The 6,251-nt window shown below is 45.0% G+C and overlaps 2 pseudogenes; both read right to left on the reverse strand.

The window, feature by feature from the left end:
- LOC105506818 lies at window positions 1–4,092 on the reverse strand (annotated as a pseudogene).
- Window positions 4,093–5,589: 1,497 nt separating this feature from the next.
- LOC105506819 overlaps window positions 5,590–6,251 on the reverse strand; it is a 1,789-nt pseudogene continuing 1,127 nt past the window's right edge.

Below are 6,251 nucleotides of genomic sequence, written 5' to 3' on the forward strand. Positions count from 1 at the left end.
TTAAGACCATTCAGTGGTTGTTTTTACCCATTCAGTGGCCTGAGACTGGAAGCTCAGACCAGTCTTCCATGGCAGGCTGAGCACTCCAGTTTTCAGTAGGGAACTGCTGAATAGTCACAGAAGGTACCTGCACGCCTTCAGACCAGTCTGCAACCTCGGGCTGAGTAGCAGTGAACTCAGGAGCTGAAGCAGTCCATTCACCCTGAAATTCCTCCTTGGTCAGAGCCTCTTCAGCAGCAGCCAGCTCTTCTTTTTCAGTCTCTTCAGGATCTCTGTAGAAGTAGAGATCAGGCATGACCTCCCACGGGTGTTCACGGGAAATGGTGCCACGCATGCGCAGAACTTCCCGAGTTGGCATCCACCACATCAAACCCACTGAGTGAGCTCCCTTGTTGTTGCATGGGATGGCAATGTCCACATAGCACAGAGGAGAATCTGTTTTACAGAGCAGTGGTAGGTAGGTTAACATAAGATGCCTCTGTGAGAGGCTGGTGGTCAGCCCTGGGGTCAGTAACCACAGGAAGCCATGGCTTCCAGAAAGCTGCCTGGATCTGGTTAGTGAAGGTTCCAGGAATGAAGCGGCCAACAATTGGAGTGACTCCAGCAGCAGCAGCAAACTTCAGCACAGCCCTCTGGCCATTATTCCTGGAGGATATAACACTGACGTCTGCAGTGTTTTCAATGGCAACAGTGGCATGAGCTGCCAGAAGAAGCTTCTCCCAGGTCTTCTTCAGATTTATGTTGTAGATGCCATCACTTTTACTTTTACTGTTCCATCTGGAAGTCAAGATTGGTGCCACCTAAGTGGGTTCCTGCTGCAAGGACATCCTCCTCCTTCATTTGCAGGACATCAAGGGCTCTGGACATTGTGAAAGTTTCCCTTTAAGTTACGAGGGGAATCCAGAACAACGCTTTATGGACCCCTCTGTGGGTAGCGCTGAAAGGCTTCAGACTTTTTAAACTAGCTGATAAATGCGTGGGGTCCAATATTTAAAGTGCCACATAATGAAACTGTTTCCTGACACTCCCCATTTATTCATTCTCCCTGAAAAGGACTCCTGTTACCAATTGCTTGAGGATTCTTCCAAAGGTATTCTATATGTGTGTATATATATATGCATGTATTTCACCCATATATAAATTTAGTACTGCATATACATTATTTTGCACATTTTTTTTCGCTTGAGAATATTTAAGGAGATTGACTTCAAACAGTCTTTTTTCAGGATTCAGATAATACTTTTTGTATTATATTTATCAACTTAGTCAATTTTGTGCAAACAATCCTCAATCAGATTCATAAGCATAAAATTTCCCTTAAGTGTTTCCAGGAAGTCATTAACACCTCTGACTCCAAAATGCATGACATCATAGCTGCCATCAAAGGACTTCTAGAAGATCTGATTACTACAAAATAATCAGATTGGCCTCAAACCCTCTATCTTTCAAAAAAGAAATAATTTTGTTTTTCAAGCATTGTTATCGGGTATAGTAAAAATGATTTTTTGTTTGTTTATTTTGAGACAGAATCTTTCTCACTCTGTTGCCCAGGCTGGAGTGCAGTGGTATGATCTCAGCTCACTGCAACCTCCACCTCCCAGGTTCAAGTAATTCTCTTGCCTCAGCCTCCCAATCAGATGGGATTACAGGTGCGCACTACCACACCCAGGTACTTTTTGTATTTTTGTAGAGACAGGTGTTTGCCATGTTGGCCAGGCTGGTCTCAAACTCCTGACCTCAAGTGATCTGCCCGCCTGGGCCTCCCAAAGTGCTGGGATTACGGACATGAGCCACCACGCCCAGTCTGCGGGTTCTACCTCCTTAATGTTACAAATTGATGAAGGTTAAGTAAATAAACCTCAGCAATGACTACGACATATTTTTAAACAGATCTACTTTTGCTTCTCATAATCACTGAGCAACCATTTGAGCTTTATTCTTCTTTTCTTCCTTTTTTTGATAATGCTGGCAGAAATGATAAACCAATAGCATCTGACCTTCACAAACTAGGCAGAGTTTCAAAAACAAGGTGACTCATTACATTTGTCTGGATAATTTTTTGAATCCCCATATTTTCTCACGTTGGCACAATTTTGCTTCAAATGCATCATGGGATAGATGAGACGACAGGAAGCGATAGGCTTTCCCTATTCAGTGAGTCAGGCAGTAACCAAGAGATTAATGTAGATGAATTCAGGGCTCATGAAGGCATCATTTCTCATCAAATGGAACTGTACCCTGCTAGAGGGAAGTCTGAATAGGTGTGATCTAATCCAGAGGTCCCAAGTGATGTGACCCACAATGCTGTCACCACCCCTTCCTCTTTGCCCTCGCTAATGACCTAAGGTGTGTCCACTGTGGAAAAATCTTTCGGTTACTGGAAACGGATCTCCATCCAGACTCTAAGAGAGGGTTCTTGGACCTCGTGCAAGAAAGAATTCGGGGCAAGTCCATAGAGTAAAGTGAAAGCAAGTTTATTAAGAAAGTAAAGGAATAAAGAATGGGGGCGGGGCGCGGTGGCTCACGCCTGTAATCCCAGCACTTTGGCAGGCCGAGGCGGGCGGATCACGAGGTCCGGAGATTGAGACCATCCTGGCTAACACGGTGAAACCCCGTCTCTACTAAAAATACAAAAAAGTTAGCCGGGAGAGGTGGCGGGCGCCTGTAGTCCCAGCTACTGGGGAGGTTGAGGCAGGAGAATGGCGCGAATCCGGGAGGCGGAGCTTGCAGTGAGCCGAGATCGCGCCACTGTACTCCAGCCTGCGTGACAGAGCGAGACTTGTCTAAAAAAAAAAAAAAAAAGTTTACTCCATAGGTAGAGCAGCCTTGAAAGCTGCTGGTTGGCCATTTTGATGGTATTTTCTTGATTATGTGCTAAACAAGAGATGGATTATTCATGAGTTTTCCAGGAAAGGGGTGGGCAATTCCCAGAAATGAGGGTTCCCCCCATTTTAGACCATATAGGATGACTCCCTGACCTTGCCATGGCATTTGTAAACCGTCACGGTGCTGGTGGGAGTGTCTTTTAGTATGCTAATATATTGTAATTAGCATATAATGAGCATTGAGCACGACCAACGGTGACTTTCATCACCATTTTCATTTTGGTGGGATTTGGCCGGCTTCTTTATAGCAAACTGATTTACCAGCAAGGTCTCTGGGACCTGTATTTTGGGCTGACCTCCTAACTTACCCTGTGACTAAGAATGCCCAACCTCCTTGGAATGCAACCCCATAGGTCTCAGCCTCGTTTTACCCAGCCCCTATGCAAGATAGAGTTGCTTTGGTTCCAAAGCCTCTGAAATTTCATGTCTAATTGATGAGCCCAAGATACTCACCTATGTATTCTGTGTCCTGGATGCTCCCCCTTCACCTCCGGCTGCCATTGCTGAGAGGCAGAAGTAGGAGAGAATAGGCTCTGGGGATCTGCTGGACATTCATTTATGGAAACTGGAAGAATGGCTGGTCCTCTAAGGACACCAGTTCTGGTCCACAGGCCAGACCTTCTGCTAGCCCTTACCTCCTGTGATGGTTACTTTCAGATGTTAACTGACTGGGTAGCTGGTGAAGCACCATTTCTGGGTGTGTCTGTCAAAGTACGTTTGTGTGCGAATCCGGGGACTGACTGGGGAAGACCCACCCTCACTGTGGGTGGGCACCATCCAATCAGCAGGGTGCCTAGATAGGACAAAAAGGCAGAGGAAAGGTGAATTCGTTTTTCCAAAAAGGATATTCTGGAACTGGGATGTCTCTTTTCTCCTGTCCGTGGACATCAGAACTCCAGGGTCTTAGGCCTTGAACTTAGGAACTGGCACCAGCAGTCCCCTGGGCTCTCAGGCCTTCAGCCTCAGAGTGAGAGTTACACCATGAACTTTCCTGGTTGTGAGGCCTTCAGCCTTGGACAGCCATGCTACTGGCTCCCCTGGTTCTCCAGCTTGCAGACAGCCTATCATGGGACTTCTCAGGCTCTGTAATTGCATGAGCCAATCAATTTCCTTAATAAAGCCTCTCTCATATACCTATCTACCTATACATATATTAATATATCCTATTGGTTCTGTCTCTGGAGAACTCTAACTAATATACCTCCATCATGTGAGAATTTCCTAGATGCTGAATTGAGGAAAATGACATTTTTTTGATGTTACTGTTGATTACCTCCCTATACAGTCCTTTTGCATCCGTTTGTTTGGATCAGCAGGAGAAGGCAACAGTGAGACCCCACCGAATATCTTCTCTTCTCTCTAGAAAGTACTCTGAACATATAATGCTGTGAACTTGGCAGATCTTATCATGTTTTCAGGATGATGGGATATGTATTGCATATTAAATACTCATTTCCGGATGTTAAATACTCAGGTTTTAAAAAAAATCTCATAACCATTCTAACCATGATTCCAGATGGAACCCCTGCCTGCAGTCATTGCTTTTGTCTCTGCCACCTGGCTGTCCCTCTGGACAGCTTCCTTTCCTTCCTGGGCTGCTCCCAGGCAACTCGACAAACTCAACTTCCTCCCCCAAAACTCAGATTCTTTCTTTTTACATAGAATGAATTAAGTCTCTTTTTTCTATTTTCTTGCCAGGAAAAAGCTACTTCAGTTACTTGTGTTTTTAAATAATACCCCTTCCCACTTTGTGTAACACAATGTTTTAGGAGCTATGCTTAAATTTTTGGCTTTTTTTCAGCCAAAAGCAACCTGATACTTGTGAATAGAATACTTTCTATTCACAGACTACTGTGATCAAGGTATTTTGTATTGGCTGAAAGGGTGCTTCTGTGGAGGGCTGGTGCCGGGGGCTGTAATTGAGAAAGTGGGAGGAGTGGTCAGGAAGAAAACTGTTGATGAGCATGGCTAGATGGGGGCAGTCAGCCCAGCTGGAAAAAGGCCAGGACTCATGGAGAAAGGGCATGTGAGGCAGAGACATGAGGTGGAAGTTTATTGGCTTATATTGAGTTACTGAATGTTCTTTCTTCTTAGATCTATAAGGAAAACTGAGTAATAAATCCCCAAAAGGCAAATGACAAAACATTCTTTATTTTTCAAAAAGAACTTAGAAAACAAGGACAAGAAGGACATTTAAAAAATGTAATATAGACCATATTAAACCAATATTATGGTTGACAGTATTTAAGAGAAAAAGACAAATAACTAAAATGGATATTAAAACATTTATTGAGCATTTACTGTGTGTGAGGCATTGGATTTGTTGCCTAACACGACTTATTTCATTTAAACCTCATAAAAGTCATACAAGGTATATATTCTAATACCCCTGTTTAAATTATTAGGAAACTGAGGCAAAGGGAGTTTAAATAAGTTGCCTAATTATTAAGTCTCCTCACTCCCTAAGTAGTCTATAGCCTAGAAAAGGTAAAGATAGACTGTGGATCTCAACAGTTCGCTCAGAGAGCATGGTCTCCACCATGGAGCAGATGTGAGGCACTGCTGTGCTTAGCTACTTTCTCCTCGCCAGTCCTTGGTCAGCATCTGTAATTGACAATGACACACTCCCTCTTTCTTTCTTTTTTTATCCTCTGGACTTTTTATTGGCCTCATGCTCCCTAAAGGGTCCCCTGCTTCTGCTGGCTTAAAGTCTCAGAACTTTGGTGTCGTTGGTCTCAAACACCACTTTGCCATCCACTATCCAGTCGATGTTGGTCTTTTGGATGGTTTACATGGAGGTGCTGCTGTCCAGGGCATCACCAAGATTGAAGTCCTTGCCATCTTCCAGCAGGCTGTGGTAGGTGGCGATCTCAGCCTCCAGCTTGACCTTGATGTCCAGCAGGGCCTCATACTCCTGGGCCTGGTGCTGTCCCTCTCTCTGGGTCTGTGCCAGCTCTGACCTCAGGTGCAGCAGGATCCTGTTGAGCTGTGCCATCTGCAAGGCATAGCGGGCCTCCACCTCCCTCAGGTTGTTATCCAAGCTGGTCTTCAGATTTCTCATGGAGTCCAGGTCGATCTCCAAGGACTAGACTGTATGTCTCAGCAATGTGAGCGTCATCTCAGCAGCTCCAGCCTCGGTGGACTGTGTGGTGACCACTGTGGTGCTCTCCTCAATCTGCTGAGACCAGTACTCTCCTCTCGGTTCAGCTCCTCTTGGTTCTTCTGAGACAGCTCGTCATATTGGGCCCGGATGTCTGCCATGATCTTGGAGTGGTCCTGAGATTTGGGGGTATCTACCTCCACAGTCAACCCAGAACTGGCAGTCTGGGCTTGTAGGCCTTTTACTTTCCATTCATGGTTCTTCTT

This window comes from Colobus angolensis, unplaced genomic scaffold (genome assembly GCF_000951035.1).
Source record: "Colobus angolensis palliatus isolate OR3802 unplaced genomic scaffold, Cang.pa_1.0 Scaffold14, whole genome shotgun sequence".
Lineage (NCBI taxonomy): Eukaryota > Metazoa > Chordata > Mammalia > Primates > Cercopithecidae > Colobus > Colobus angolensis.